Here is a 16,449-nt window from a genome sequence, read left to right as displayed (position 1 = left end):
AAAGTGTCACTCATAGATGTTGAATGAATGTCACTCATAATTGCACCAAAATTATGAAAATGTCACACATAAGCAATCTGAAACCTTGGCAGCGCAGGTACAACAGTCAGTGTCAGTCACGTCCACTGCTGCCACCAGGGCCTGGTCACGTAGCGCTGGCTGCGCTGGAGAAGCAAGTTGTTTCTCCAGCGCAGCCAGGGCTACGTGACCAGGCCCTGGTGGCAGCAGTGGACGTGACTGCAAGCAGGGCAGCGCCAGGAGCGCTGCTTCAGTCCTGCCAAGTATCTCATTTCAGTGTGGTGCTCCGCATCACCGCACTGAAATGTGTTGTCACGCATATGATGCATTCTCCATAGTGTCTAAGATGAAGCACTGCCTAACTGGCATGTGGCAGATGGCAATGGCATCACAGCCGTGGCCTGTGCGCCTGTGCTCTTGCTTGCAGCCTTGGTATGCTCCCACTGAGCTATGGGGTGCTGGTAGGTTAATGCCTGCAATGATATTATATTTCCGTCTCATGAAATTCCCGTGGCGCTGCTCTGACTCAGACAGCCTGCAGCCTGACATCACGCAGTACTGTAGTGAGTACAGTCTTCTAACAATTAGGGCCATTCAGAGCTGCTGTGCTCGCACCGAAGTAGTGGTTCCACTACCGCACCCACCCCGAGTGGTTCCTTAGCAGACCGGAGGCACATAAAGGTGAGCCAGACTGCGGCCGGGCGTTACTGAGGAAGTCCACAAGTCGGTGTGGCCACGGCCAACCAATTGCTGTAAGCTCAGGCTTGCCTCAGTGAGGTAATCTCCTAGGCCTCAATTTCGAATCCTGCATGTATAAATAAGGTTTAAGAGAGTGAAAGAGAGCGTTAGAGCAGACCCAGTCAGCGGCGATCGTTTTGCATATTTGTATGATGTTCTTGTATAATGTATAATCCCCAGTTGGGGCAGCACTCTGCCACGTGACCTTCATGTTTGTATTGTCTTACATACATGTCTGCCATGGTCACCGCCCGGCATCGGTATATTCCGATGAACCACACTGGTGACCTGTATGTAAAGTTCTATTACAGTTCTACTTTAAAGCGCAGTGTTATTTAAGTTGTTTATCGTGACGAGGTCATGCTATAAAAATGTGCTTCAGCAGCAAGCACGGTGACAGTCTCGATCCTGTTCTGAGCTGCCGTCTGCTTGCCCTTACAGTGGGGAACTGCACCTCACTGACCGTTTTAGGCTATGTTAGTAGTTGCATCCACTAACTCTTTTGGGGTCGGGTGAATGTGTCAGGCACTGTGGTGCCTGTCAACTACCTTAACTTCGTAGCATGCCGAACTAAGTCAGTAGAGCCTGTATAGGAACAGGCTGCTGCAGCTGGTTTGATGGTGACTGCGGCCCGCGGGGCTCAGCAGGTGGGCGGCACGCTGGATGGACCGCTCGGTCAGCTAATTTGTTTGATGAACTTATTTTCTTTTGGAATAATACAGCATGTGGCATATGATGTGACTCTTGTATGTTCTAATTGCTGAGAGGGGTATAATTGCTTTTATTTATACGTTTCCCTTGTCTTTATTGCTTGATGTTGTTCACGGCCAAAAAGTGTCACTCATCTTTACACTGTAATTTTGAAAATGTCACACATTATAACAATCTGAAACCTTGGCAGCTATGCTGCTTGCTTCTTTACTTTCTCGGGGGCCGGGCAGAAAATGAAAATAAACTGACTGTCCCTCACCTCACTCAGGCCTGGGCCTGACTGCCGTCCAGTGTCTTTGACTGCTGTTGGTCAGTGTGTCGGACGGTCACGGTCCCGGACGGTGGCACACAGGCAGGCACTGTGGCAGAGACACAGGGGGGTCGGGCTAGGCGGTGCCGGCGGTAGTAGCCAGTCGCCAGCCACCCACTCTAGAATAAAATAAATTTATGGGCCTGGCGGGACTCCGACTCCGTGCGCACCCCACCGACTGTCTGGACTGCTTTGTCTCCTCTCGTGACTCGTCACGCGCAGTAAATTGCCAATGCGCATGCGGAAGGAGGAGAATTAGTGCCGCACCCTAGAGAGGCGCGCCGCGCGCAGACGCGGCAGAGGAGGGGGCAGGCATAATTCTGCGTGCTGCGCACAGGCACCTCCCCCCTCCTCCTCCATAATCCATTTGTCTATTATCATGTGTTTACTTCCGGTGACGGTCGGACTTGGACCCTCACCCGGCAGTGGTTGCATGCTTGCATGCAGATGCAGTGCTTGCTTGTGGCGGTGCTGGGGGGATGTGTTCGTGTGCAGGCCTGCTGCATTAGAGTCAGACAGTTGTGCTTGTGCGAGACCTGAAAGTGAGTGACGCACGCTGCCGGGGCCCGGGGCAAAATCGGCCCCCGGACACAAAACCGGCCCCCTTTTCTGAAACCGGCCCCCAAAACCCTCCAGCCGACCGGGGGATTGCCCGGTGCCCGGACTCACCAGTCCGGGCCTGTTCTACAGGTTCACAGACAATAAAGGAAGTCTTGCCCTCATTGCTATGCATGCGGGGTCCGTAGTCTGAAGCTTAATACCGTGAACCAAATCTATTTTTTTTAAGAGTTGAGTTGGCTATAAGAGCCCCCATAAATTGAATCTGATGCTAGGCCACATCTTAAGTGGACAATTTTTTTAGGAGAAAATGTAGTTTAAATTTTTTTAACCGTTTCCAAATGAATCAATATTTCACAGACTAGTTTTTCAAGACCACAGACTCGGTGTAGGAAATGTGCCTCTTCTGCATCGTCACCTTAGGTTTTTTGCTTTTTTCTGGAACTTATTTTTGCTGCATTTAGAACTCTGTGCACTTTACCTCTGCTAAACCGCAGTAAAGTGCCCTGTTCCCCATAAAACATTATTAAATAGGCTTAGCCCTAAATAACCTAAATTAAATTGCCTTTAAGAAAATGCACTAAGAACCTGAAAGTAAAAACCTATGGACTGCTGCACTGATTGTGCCATCCTCAGCTTGTAAAACCTGACTTTAGACCCATCGTCAACGGCCTAAAAACCTCATGGCACACCAACCCTTTCAAGAGGCGGGAAACGCTGCTTTTAAATATTCTTAGTTAAATATTATTAAGTCACCCCTTAATACGCCTTGTTGCCCCAAAAACTATGTGTCTGATATTTAAAAGTGGAACATGTTCAAAATTGAAATTGGGATGTTCCTCCACTTACTAGGCATACACTGGCTGGGTTGTAGCTAAACTCTAGAAAATGTCAAAGTACAGATTATAAACGTTAATCTGTTACTTTTAACAGGAAAAGTCTTCAAGTACATTAAAGTACTGTTTTTAATATTGATTAAAAAGCCAATTTAATTGTAAAGTTACATTTTTAATAAATATTTAGAAAAAGTAACTTTTAGAACGATACCTTTACACTTGCTTGAACCTTCACACCATTAGCCTTGGCCAACTGACCCAGTACTTGGTTTTAATGAGGTATGAAAACTGCTCCCAGAGCAGAGACAATAGTCAGGGTGTGGAGAGGTATTTTTCTTCCCTTTGCAAGAATACCAGTTAAGTTGGTACCAGGAAATTAATTAATTTGTAATGAGGTCTGCCCTTTCACAAGTAAACATAAGGTGAGGCCTGAAGAAGGCAACCCTTTGCCGCCCCCCTCACCCTCCCCATGCCTCGCCTCCCCCTCCCCAGTCAGGCTGGCACCAACCCTGTGAGAGGGGTGCTACCCCCGGAATCAATTTTGAGTGGCCGCAGAGGAGGTGAATGTACTTTTTCCTGGCCGCACCTTTGGGTGGGCACTGGCTCTGCACAGGAAAGGACAGGTTTCTCCATCTTGAATTTTAGGTGTAAGGTGCATTGTGGGATTGTTTGCAGTAGGACAAACAGATACTGCTGCAAAAGGTGGGTTGCTCCCAGGAACTTCATCCCCATTGGTTAGGTAGGATCCAGGAATGCCAGCCAGAAATGTGGTACCCCAGAACCCTTGCTGGACCTTGAGAAAAGTCTAGACCTGCTGTTCTTGACCTGAGAGGAGCCCTGAAAGACTGGACCTGCTCCTTCTTGTACCAAGGACAAAGACGTGTACTCCAGGGGTCAATTGGCTGACCACCTGTGTGTTTACAGAGACACAAGTAGCTACAAGAGGCATTTTTCCTGAAGTGGCCAGGTGATTAGTACCAACCGGACCTGGACTAGACCTTCCCTGTGGCCTCTCCTGTAGTGGCGTAACAAAGCCTCCTGCAGCTCCTGCAGTGAGAGGAGCCTGAGCTCCAGGGGGCCCCCCTCAGAACAGTACCTTGGGCTGAGAGCTCCTGAGTGAGGCCCAAGGGGGAGTCCTCTATATACTTTGGATAGGGGCCCCTTCCTGTTTTGTTATGCCACTGCTCTGCTGGAGTGCGTGCTCGTCCCCAAGTGTTGTCCTGTAGGTCCTGGGAGCCTTAGAAGTGAGCCAGAGGAGCTGCTTCAGGCACCCTGAAAAGTTGGGTTTTAAAAAATATTTGGACTTTGAAGACCAGTGGAGCTCTCAGGGAGACCTTGTGGCAAATGTGTCCTATTTCAAGGGACCTTCCTTCGATACTGCTACAGGCTTGCCTTGCTTGGAGAATGTGAGCTCCATTAAAAAAAACCTAAGCAAGAAGGTATAATCTTTTTGACTAGGCCCTTGCTCTATTTTGTTTGCCTGAAGTCACACCTAGGTCCCGGGCTGTTGACTTCAATTGACTATCAATGGCTCTTACTATTTTTGTCGCTATTCTTTTACTTAAAACGTAAAAAAAATATGATGTCCGGTTCTCCTTGTATTTTTGTTGTTTTGGTGTCATCTTGTTTTTTTAAAGTTACTATATTTTTCTCATTTGGTTTGATATTTTTGTTGTTTGAGACTTTGTTACTGTTTTGGTACTAAATAAATACTTAACTCATTGTCCTGAGTTTGCTCTGTGCCATAGCTACCAGTAGGCTGACCTCAGGTCAATTTAGTGACTTTCCTTATGGTTCACTCTGTCACGTTTGCCTTATTATTCTTTGAAGATGGTCTCTGCCCACCCCAAATAATAATCCACTTCCTTACACCCAGCAGACCTAAAATGGCCACCATGGTGCGAGTTCTGGTTACTGAGATCGTGGACTACAGAAGGGGACGCAATATTGGTCCATGACTTTCACAGTCTAGGGTCTTGTATATTTTTGAAGGGACCTCAAGAAGAGTTTGCCGGCTCTGAGAGACACACGTTAAAAAAAATATATTAACATGAAGGGGAGGTCGTTTGGTAGTCCCCCATTTAGGACTCAGGCCTTTATATTATTTTTTTCAGGAAAGTAGAAATGTGCCCTGTAATATCAGCTCACACCTGTTTTTATTTTAAAATTTGGATGCTCAAACTTTCCTTGACCCCAGATTCCAAGACCGTTCATGAGCAAGTGGTTCAGATGACTTTAATCCTTTCAAGCCCACCTACACTTTTTTGTAGCAGTAATTTTTCAATAACTACTGAACCGATTCACGCAAAACGAGGCAAAGACCCTTCCTTAAGTAAAGTTTTCCTATAGCCAGGTTTGGTGTCATTTAATTCAGATTTTTTTTAAATAAATAAACCAAATTAGAGTTAAAATGGAAAAGCCATGTTTTTTACATGCCCAGCCCCCATGATGGACCAGCACAGAACTTGGCATGTTTAATCCAAATCAGATTCTCTTTTTTGTAAAGTTTTGTGCAGATTCATCGAAAGCTGGGAAAGTTTGAAAATGGCATTTCAGATGCAACTCTGACCTAACCATAACTACATAGTCCATATGGCTGACAACCTTTCATTGAAAAGGCATTTTTGATTTGCCTATACCCTTGACCCCCATGGATGGATCTGCACCATATTTGGCAGTTCCTTCGCATAGTCATTTAAGGTCCTATTTTGAAAGAGTGGTTTCCCATTTTAGCTCCAATATCTCATAGGAGGTTTGCCTGCTTCTTCAACCGAAAAGGCTGTACAGATTTACACCAATTTTGCCATGAAATTATCACTTAAACTCAATTAACAAAAGCATGCTTTGAAGTTAATTCTGTTCCGTAGTTTCTTTTTTAGATCTAAGCTAGTGGTCTTGAAAGGGAGAACACCTTGTGTATGTCTGTGCCCGTCACATTTGAATTCTTTGCCAATTTTAATTGGCTGGTGAAGGGCTCTCTAGATTTTTGCTTTCTTGAAAATCACAACTAGTTTGTTTTGGAACCTTAGTGCTGAGGAAAAACATTCCACTGCATTGTGGCGGGAGGAAGGGGCACATCAGGGAGTGGTTGCAATTGGAGGCATCTGACCCCAAAGAGGTGTTGTGACGGAGGCAGATGCGTGGAGAGTACCACACAAGAAGAAAATACATTAAAAAGCGTGATTCACAAATGAAACAAAATCACACACGTTGCCATTTTAAGTAGTGAATTTGTCCACCATTTGGGGAAAACAAATATCAAACCTGATTAGATTACTAACGGTCACAAAGTGTTAATATATAAAAAAAAAAATTGGCATAGCCAATAGGTCTCGCTTTTGGGACCTTATAAGTATTTAGTTATGTAGCACAATATCCTTAGTGCACCAACATAAACTGTTGCATGGCTAAACACTTATAAGGTCCCAAAGGCGAGACCGATTGGCTATGCCAATGCTTGTCTTTACTTTATAACTTATGCGTTAAGGTTCCAAATATGAAATTCATGTAAACAGCAGTAGATACAGGTTTGTTCCTTGAAAGTTCCAATTATGTAGTGTGGTGTCGATACATCTTTGCCAGTGGCCAGGTAAAAGTTGTCTTTGCCAGTACTATTGTAGTGGCCTACATATGGGCAAGTACGTTAAGTTTGTTTTTATGTTGATTACTAACATGAATAGCCTGTATTCCGTAAAAAGGTATGTAATCAATTATGTCTGTTTTTACGTATTGGTGCACAATATTTTATTGTACTCACTATCATTATGCATCTTGTTTTACTTACAATAGTGATATAAAGAAATTATTTATTTTACGGGTTATGTCGATGCTGCATGTACTTCCTATTGAACTTTAAATATGGCCGGGGAGTTGGGGGTAAGCATTGGTTAGGTTGCTGAAGTAGCCTTAGCCTAAGTCATCTGAGTTGCGGTCTGGAGAAAAACCGTCTTCCTAACAGCCCGAGCTGCAAGCGGTGGAGGGTGTCTCATACTGACAAGGCGGCAGGCAGAACAGGCCACCTTCAAAGATAGAAGACCGCGTCCTATTAGCAGGAAGCCCGCATCTGTAATCCTAGGATTGTTTACCGGGTAGCCTGCTCATGACTTTAACATGAGCACCAAGGTACAGATATCAGTTGTGGCTAACACCGACAGCGGGAGGGGGCTAGGAGCACTTCTGACAGAGGAAGGGGGCAGCAAGAAGGTGGACAGCAGGAGGTGTGTGAGTGCGGGCGAACCGCAGGGGTGGCTGGCACTCCATAAAGGTGCAAACCCAGCGATAATGAATCAGGGAATTAGGACGTGGCAAGCCCGGCTTCGAAAGTGGTGCGCGCGCAAGCGAAAGTGAAAGCAGCGCGTTTGCACATATGTTTACAATTAACACAAGACGCGGTGGGGGAGGGGCGGAGGAGCGTTGAAAGAGCAAGCGAGAGGAAAGCCAGATGGCGCCTGATCGGGCGCTGAAAGCTGTCGGCTGAGCGTGTGCACACGTGCGTAACCGCAAGCGCTAGGCCAGCAAAAGCGTGTGGTAGCACTTTTAAAAGCCCACTTACTAAATGTCTCGCAGACAACACATGCGCTGGCTCAGGCGAGACCTAAAAAAATACAAGCAGGGTGTCAAATGTAGACTGCGAGAATGATAGAAGTAGAGAAAAAAAAGACAGTGAGAAGGAGAGCCAAAGGTGGTGCGCAGTGGAGGGTTTGAGCAGCAGCGGTAGGGTGCATACCGCAAATGGGGTTGAGGGCCAAGCCAGGCCCTACGGTCCGCTCCCATTGCACATTTTTTGCACATGTCCGAACGCTTTGTGCTACAAGTGTTGTCCAGCCATGTCTGGTTGAACATCTGACCCTAACATAGCCTATGCTTTCACACCCCTCTGCGCAGGGTCAAAGGGGACAAATCTCTTTAAATTCAACGAAAAAAAGGGGAAACATCTTTTGAAATTCACAGAAAAAAAAGTCAAAAACTGGCTATGATTTCTAGCTAAAACGTATAAAGCAACTTAAATTCAAAAGTAATGGCTTGCAGTGCAGAACGTGCATGCCATAGATAATGTTTCTTGCCATGCTCAAAACAACAAATTTGCCCGTGGTAAAAAAACAAGGCAGTCAAGCAAGAGTGAAACATGGCGTGTGATGATGGCTATGGTGTGCATTATACCGCCAACCATAAATAGTGCATTTCAGATATTTACATGGTTTTAGTCAGAACAGCCAGTATTTTTTTCCAACCACGCTTTTAATCTGTTTTTTTTATGTTAAACCCGACAGAATATGACGTTCACTATTTTCTACACTCACATTTGTGGCTGTTTAAGATGTGATTTTTAATTACAACATCTCTACTTGAAAAAATGCATTCACAAACTTTCTAAAGTTGGGAGCACTTAAACAAAAGCTAGCCAAAAGTATTACGAGATATATAGAAGTGCAACATTTACATGGACATTCTATTTAAGATGTTCTTGCAGACGATCTGTGATCTAGATTTAATGAGCTACCTCAGACTTTTTACCTTGGAAGAAAACCCTGGTCATTTTCTAAATAAAAAATTAACTGTTATCTTCCTTCTCATAAGTCTACAAAATTATATTTGTCTCCATGACTAAAAGCTGCTCTTAGAGAAACTTGTGTTTGAGGCTTATGTTTGTTTATAGGTTTGTGGAGCCTGAAATAAATGAGAAGTGTATTTAGCGCATATCTCTGTGCATTTGACCTGCTGTGTAAGTTGTGGTTTCATTATCGTGGCGATAATCATAATATATGTGGTTAAATTGTTTATTCCCAATGAAAATAAAGAAACTGTTGTGCTTGGAGCACTGAGCCCTTTGCTTCTCACTCTGGGCAGTCTCTGCTGCTAGTCTTTTGCACCGTGGCCACTTCACTCTCCACCTGTCAACATCAAGTGGACTGGTTCTCATCCTGTCGCATCTGGAGGGCTGCGTGCTCCGACTGTGTTTGTCTTTGACTGTGTTTATGTTCTGTGTACTTGCAAAACACACTTTCTGCTGCAATGGTATTCTAGTGCCGAGCAGGCGTGTGTGCCTAGCTCTGCCTTTGGTAGGTTGGTTAATTGAAAAGCCAGGGCTACATCTTCTTGCAGAATTCATGAAGAGAGGAAGAGCCTCTGATGTGGAGTGGGAGACTGTTCTACAATTTAGGAGCCATGTAATAAAACGCCCATCCTCCTGATCTAGTAATATGAATGCGTGGGTTGTGTGCGAGTAGGAGTCCTGCAGAGCGGAAGTGTCGGGGTAGTTTGTGGAAAGAGATGAAGCTGTTCTGGTAGGTGGTGCCTAACTAGTGTAATGCCTTGAATGTGTGTGTGAAGAGTTTGAAATGGGCATGTTTGTCTATCGGGAGGGAGTGGGCTATCTGAGGTCAGGTGTGGTGTGAGTTCTGTGTGGGAGAATAAAGATGAGTCTGATTGACATTCTTGATGGCTTGCTTGGTAATCCTGGGGTAGAGAGTGTTTCCGTAGTCCAACTTGCTTGTGACTAATGCGTGAGTGACAGTTTTTCTAGTGTTGCATGAGAGTAATTTGAAAATCTTCTCCGTATCTGCAGGGTGTGGAAGCAGGGTGCAGTGATGTCATTGACTGTGTGGTTTCTTGCAGAGGTGCTGAGTGTGGGTCTGAATTCGGCCAGCCACCAGTTGGAGTACCATGGTGAGGTGTTCTTGTCAAAGATCACTACTACTGTAGTGTTGGTGTTGTTTGCAACAGTTGGTTTTCATCCAGTTAGCAACTTCGGCCATGCAGGGAGTGAACCTCTTGTGTTGGCAGGCTTGTTCGAGCCAGTATGAGTTGCGTGTCGTCTGCATAGGAGAGAATGTTGAGGATGTGTGTGTGTGGATGATGATGTCAGAAAGATCATTTATGTGTTGAATATGGTGGGGCTGAGCAGATCAGCTCTGGGCCAACCCTCTTATCATTTGTTATCTGATAGACCTTTTTCACTGACTGAGAGACAAAGGAAGTTTGCATTTAATAAAACAAATGTAATTTACAGTGGAGCCTATTTGGCTACACAATATGGACCAGGAATCAGTGACTCAAGAAGATTTATTACAAGTTAGCAATCAGGTTAAGGCAAATGAAGCTCAATACCGTGCTGTAAAGACACAGAATAACATATGGGTAACCTAACCTCCTAAAGAAGTTGAGGCGTACCAGAATATGACACAAGAATTTCAGCCACTGCAATACAGAAAATTAATAACTGAATTTGATGCTCAGAGAAGAATTTCTGATCCTGTCTTCTATACATGAATATGGTCTAAAACCATTACATTTTAAGTCCCAACTAATGTATATGGTTAGATCTAAAGGATCTCAAAAATCAAGGAAATGCAAAAAAATTGGAAAATGCGCGGAAATGTGGTAAGGTATCAGCATTTCAGAAGCTCGGTCAAACGTCTTCATTGGGTATGGTGTATTTGTAAGCCTAAGTCACACTCCGCATAAAATCAAAGGGGATAAGCATAGAGGTCTACACCTCTCAAAGCCCAAAGGGAAGTGATCCTGCCATCAGACAGTGTGAACACCAGTCATTACCACAAGAGTCTCCAAAGTAACACTCCTCTGTTCGCATCATCAAGGGCTCCATTGTCCTTTTCATTCTCTCGTTGCGAGCTGCAATATTTACCAAATATCCCAGGCCAAACCTGGGAACTATTTTGTCCTTTGATACCTGCGACTCCTTGCTTCATTAATAAATAGACACTTTCAGTTGACACAATTGCTCTCCATGTTCCTTGTCAATTTATTTTTCTCAGGCTCTCTATATCACTAGTAGAGTGTGGTATCTATTCTCAAACTAACAAACCATGTGAATGTACCTGCAAGAAAGACATGAAAGCAGGAAATGGAAAACAATATTTTCTGCAAAAAAAATACATGCGTAGTCATGGCAATTAAACATATTAAATCAGTGGTGCACATTCAGTATACGTGTGCACATTCAACCACAAATGAAAGGAAAATGGCAGTACATTAGATTCATTTTATTCGTTGCATACAGATAAAACCACTTGAGTACATGTGTACAAATGTGACTAAGAACTACCTTATAGATGCAAATATGAAACATTAGTGCACACATTACATAAATACTTTTCTAAATTGAATACATTTTAATAGTGTGAGGATGGTTTTATTCAATCAGATAAATAATAAATGTCATTTAATAAGCTTAGGCACACAGTGTATATACGAGTCTATAATCCTACAGTGAATGCACTTCAAAAGTGGCGTCAAGTGCAACACTTTACATTAATGTTGTTAGGACACACAGAGTACATGTGCCAAGGGCACGTATATGTTGTGTATTTGTGACGTGTAAGGGTGTAGTCAAAATGATGCTGCTCCAGAGTGATGAACCTCGAGGCACTCTGCAGAGGAGTTTGCTGGCTTCCAAAAAAGAGTAAGGTGCCAGGCTGACACCTGTGTTCTATCCATTAAGAAGGAGCAGATCCAACGGAGGGCGAGTCTTTGGATGCCAATCTCGTGCAGGCAACTGATGAGCATGGGGTGTGAGACTTTGTAAAATGCTGCAGAGAGGTCCAGGACAAAGACAGTTTCTGTTTTTCTTCTGTCAAGGATCATGTGGCTGTCATCTGCAGCGATAATGAGCGCTTTTTTTCCTATATTGTGGTTCCGCCTGAATTCAAGCTGTGTGGTGTTGAGAAGCTGGTGGTTGGTGACGTGTCGGGATATTATTTTGTATAAGACCTTTAATAGATATAGTAGGAGAAAGATGTGCCTATGGTTGGAAGACGTGACTGGGTCAGCAGATGGTTTATTGAGCAGGAGCATGATGGTGGAATGTTTCCACATGCCCGGCAATGTGTCTGAGCATGTGGAGGATGGTTGTTAGTGCTTCACTGATCGGTAGGAGTCCTTTGGTTATGGTGTGGTGGGTGCAAGGGTCAAATGGGGCCCCCTAGTGCATGGTCTTCATGATAGCAGCGATTTCGATAGTGGTGATGGTGGGTCACAAGGTCCGAGTTAGTTTTTCGGATGTGATGGAAAGTTGAGTTGCGATGGGAGCTGGTTGAGGGTCAGAGTTGCTTTATGTAGAGGTGATTTTGTTACAGAAGATCACATATTCGGTGCAGAATGAGTATGCTGAAATTCACAGTGGTGCTGGGAGGATTGCGCTTTCTTCCTATTGCACTGGGAGGGTCAAGTTCTCTGCCTGTCGCATTGAAAGGAGTCGGGCTGGTAGGACAACCCTCTCTGCTTCTAACGTCTGGGAGGACTGCACTCCGTGCCTGTCTCGGGTGACTGCTTTCTCTGCCAGTCGTGCAGTTGGAAACTGCTCTGGGCACGTAGGGAGGACGGCTTTCTGTGGTGGTAGAACTGGGAAGACATCTCTCTCTGCCAGTCGCGTTGTGAGGGCTGCTCTCTCTGCCTGTCGCACTTGCATTTCATATTGTTTGTTACCATTTGTTGTCCTTTTTTTTTTTTTATCCCTGCTACCTGAGATGTTCTGAACTGGAGCCAAGAAGGGCTTGTCCTTAGCCTTTCTAGGAGGCCTCATCTCAATTAATACTTGGGGGTAAATGGCATCGTTTGGAAATCCTTGCGGAGATGCTTCTGAGAGCCGAGCACAGGTGACGTTACCTCACCCCCTCTCTGCCACTCACCCCATGGCACCGTTGGCGCATGAACACGTAGTGCCTTTCATCCAGGCTCTGGGGAGACGAGCGAGCACCTGCTGCTGCTTTCATCAGCACCGGCAGGCAGCCTAGCGAGCGGCCTCGCCCTGCCGCCTTCTCCGTGACTCTCCTCAGCTTTGTGTCTGGCCACGGTGGCAGGCTGCGCGTCAGAGGATGGCTGCGTCTGCGGCGGAGGCCTGAACGCGGGCGGGAGCCGGTGCGTGCACGAGGAGCGTCCCAGAGGTACCTCGCGAGGATGGGAGAAAGGAATGCCGTTTGCATGTGAGTCTCTCCCCGCTGTGCCTACGTAGTACTCTGCAGATAATGCTCGAAGCTGGAAATCTATCCCTGTTAGAGCCAACTGTCTTCCGGCCATCTTTCTCACTTGTCTAATACGTGCGCGGCCTTCAGTGGAAATTGTGAAATCCTGCCTATGACGTTTCCGAGTTTTTTTTTTGTTAGCAATGACTTCGGGGAAGTTTTTTTACTGCACTGTAAACATATACGTGGGTGCTTACTTTTTTTGCTGTCTAAAGTCACAATTTTAATAATCCTCTCGAAATAGGTCCAGCACTACTGGGGTGTAAAGAAAGCCCGTGCTCAAAATAGTATAATGTTTCACTTTAGGGTTTCTTTCCAGTTTTGAGGAGCACACAACAATAGCCTCCATGCATTTGGTGACTTTGTGCAAAGGATAATGTCTTATTTCTTCTTGGCAGGTGTCCACATTCCTCACTAAAATCATTATTTTTTTGCACTAATGTATTTTTAACGTAATTGACTGCAGAGCACAAATGTAAGCAAGAACAACTGGAGACATTCAAGCAATCTAAAATCCGTAATGAGTGGATGACTAATCAAAAACAACTGAATAAAATACGATCTCACTCTAGATGACGGCAATCAGACAAGTTTGTTTTTGGATATTGACTGATCCAATTCCACAGTTAAAAATTGAGGAGATTGACGGCGTGTTGCCCCTTTGGTGCTTTGCGAGCATCACTCGTGGCTTTCTCTCTGGTTTGGTCTCCTGCATCTTTTGCTTGGGGTCACTGGTGTAGGAAGGGTGGTGAGAGTTGGTGGATACTAACAAAAACACTTCAATCCTGCTTAACTCTAATACGTTGTTTTATCGGTTTGTTTCAGGAATGTTTTTTCTGGATGTTTACCAAAACTACGCCACTAAAGAAGCTTCGTGGCGGGCACAAGATGACTACAAAGAGCTGTTAAAGATGTTAAATGAAGTAAATCAAGATCGCATAGGGTGAGCGAACACTGCATGTGTAATATTACTACTATACAGAGCTTCTTTATTGATGCGTGGGGTGAGTGGACATTGTGTACATAATATCACAACTATTCAGAAGTTCTTGATTTGTGAAGTATAGGGTATAATAGTTTCTGATGTAAAGCAGCTGTTGACAGAGTCCATTGCAATGGAGGGTGCCATGGCGGACTGCATAGTACACAGACTATAACTAGAGAAGGTATCAATGCCCTGATCTCTTATTGGCCTTGGTGACACCATCATAGACTAAGGAGCTCATTAGACATTTAATCACCTTACAATGTCCAGTGACCCCCTCCACCACTTCTATAGTGAATTGGTGTGCTCAGTCGCCATCAGATCATACTCCGTGTATAGATAATGCTTCGTTTACACGGTACAGAGTCTGTTAATCTGTAACATGTATGGATAATATACGTATGGATAGTGCATTATTGAAATAATCCTTCCCTGTGACCAGGCCAGCTTCTGTCCGATACCGGGTCCCCTGTAGTGTAGTTCCTATATTCCCAATAGGCTCTGCGCATTGGAATAACATAAATGATAGTTTAGATGTAGGACTGAAGTCAACTAGGTCTCTATTGAATATGTTAGACTTAATTTGTGAATGCCAGCTAGCTCAGAGGTCACTAGAAACTTTCTCGAATACACAAGAAGGGATTAGTTTCTGACAACCATATAACATGACAACTTTGTTCCCCAAGAATAAGGAATGTATCTCCAGAGTCACGGAAACAATAGATGGCTATTTCACTCAGTCAATTGTGCATGCTTAGTTTCACCAGAAGTGCAGAGAAATAGAGAGACGGGCGTTTCCAATAAAAAGGTTATTTATTGAGCAGTCTTCTTTCTCATGCAAGAGAAGTGAATTGCTACAATCGCAATACTTGTCATAAAGTAAAGCGCGTACAGTAAAAAGAGTATTATGAGATAATACTGTAAAAGCATTTATATGGTTTCTAAGCCATAAGATATTTAAAATGGATAAAATACATACAATAATAAAAGATGACTAAACATACTCAACTGGTGCTTCTAAGATACGCCTACCCCGGTGTACCTAACCTAAGCCTAGTACATGGGAAGGAGTAAGTGAGATTTAGTTTGAGTTAAATAGTTTTTGCCAATAATCTATCCAAGAATTCTCTACGGGTCTAATCAGCTCCGTACCTTGTTTATATAATGTAGGAGGTCTTGTATCTCTCTCTCAGGACTCGATCTCCCAGGAACCCGCAAGGGTAGCCGGGAAATACCGGAGCTGGATTTCTCGGCAAGAGAAAAGACAGCGTCTCTCTCAGTGCGTCAGCTAGAGGGGCGGCTTCCTTCGGCACTTGCTACAACAGGGCATCGGGCAAGTAGTCAGTCGATCTGCTCCAAACCACCGTGTGTTTTGCTAGGGCAGATGCTGGTATATTTATACCTGGAAGGTGCCGAGTTTGACGTAAGGTTGGACATAATACGTCACTAAGAACTCGCAGTTCTTTTAGGACTCCAGGAGTTCTAGGACAAATCAATACAGAAGCAGGGGAAAGTCCAGGACGGCTGGAGGTTTGGTCTCTCCAAGAACTCGTTGTGATTTCTAGGAATCTGTGGAAGTAGCCATGCCGTATTTGGACTACATTGGCTGTGTCTAAATATGGTTATGATTCTGATGCATATATATGGATATGATGAGTTATACCTATATAAGGGCATGAATCGGGAAAATTACACTAGAGCCCTAGATTCGTCTACAACACCCCAGTTTTTGATAAATGTCCTGGAAAATATGTTTAATTAGACAATTTGATGACCTAGGGGTCCAGGGTGACTAACAATCAGGAGTTCCATACAGCGGTGGAACAGAGTCTGCAGTCTTGGGTGTGGCATAAAGACTGCTACAAATGGCAGACAGTCACAGTGGCATTATTGGTGCTGCTGGATCTATCTGCTGCATTTGATGCGATGAACCATGGGATCCTGCTAGATCGAGAGCAGTAACAAAGGCATCAAACTGTGCTTTTGACTGATTTAACAGTTTTTAGCTAAATGATCCACAAAGGTACAGGGTCAAGCAGTCAGTGCAACATACAGGATTTGGTAGAGTGGTCTTTCATGTTTACAATGCTCAGGAAGATGGTATTTGGAAAGGGTATAATAGAATACATTTCACTTTTTCATTCAACGTCCGGGGTTGGGGTGAAGGATATGGGTTGTATATGACCAGAAATTAGGATAACATGATTGCAATTGTACTGCAACTCCTAGCCCGTGCCCTCAGGAACGTCCGCTCCTGCAGAGGCGTGTGACACGGTGGCCAGAGGTATTAGGTGCCCCCCCTCCCCATGTAGA

General features: G+C 44.6%; 1 protein-coding gene across 3 annotated transcripts in view; it reads left to right on the top strand.

Moving 5' to 3' along the window:
* DENND4A (DENN domain containing 4A) overlaps window positions 1-16,449 on the top strand; it is a 587,116-nt gene that overhangs the window by 62,647 nt on the left and 508,020 nt on the right. For all 3 annotated transcript variants that reach the window (XM_078683021.1, XM_078683023.1, XM_078683019.1), the window contains exon 2: window positions 13,977-14,094. The gene's annotated coding sequence lies outside the window, so the exon portion shown is untranslated. The remainder of the gene's footprint in view (window positions 1-13,976; window positions 14,095-16,449) is intronic.

The sequence above is a fragment of the Lissotriton helveticus genome, chromosome 3_1 (genome assembly GCF_964261635.1).
Source record: "Lissotriton helveticus chromosome 3_1, aLisHel1.1, whole genome shotgun sequence".
NCBI classification, from domain to species: domain Eukaryota; kingdom Metazoa; phylum Chordata; class Amphibia; order Caudata; family Salamandridae; genus Lissotriton; species Lissotriton helveticus.
The sequence above is the reverse complement of the archived record's forward strand: the minus strand, read 5'-3'. Positions and strand labels throughout refer to the sequence as shown.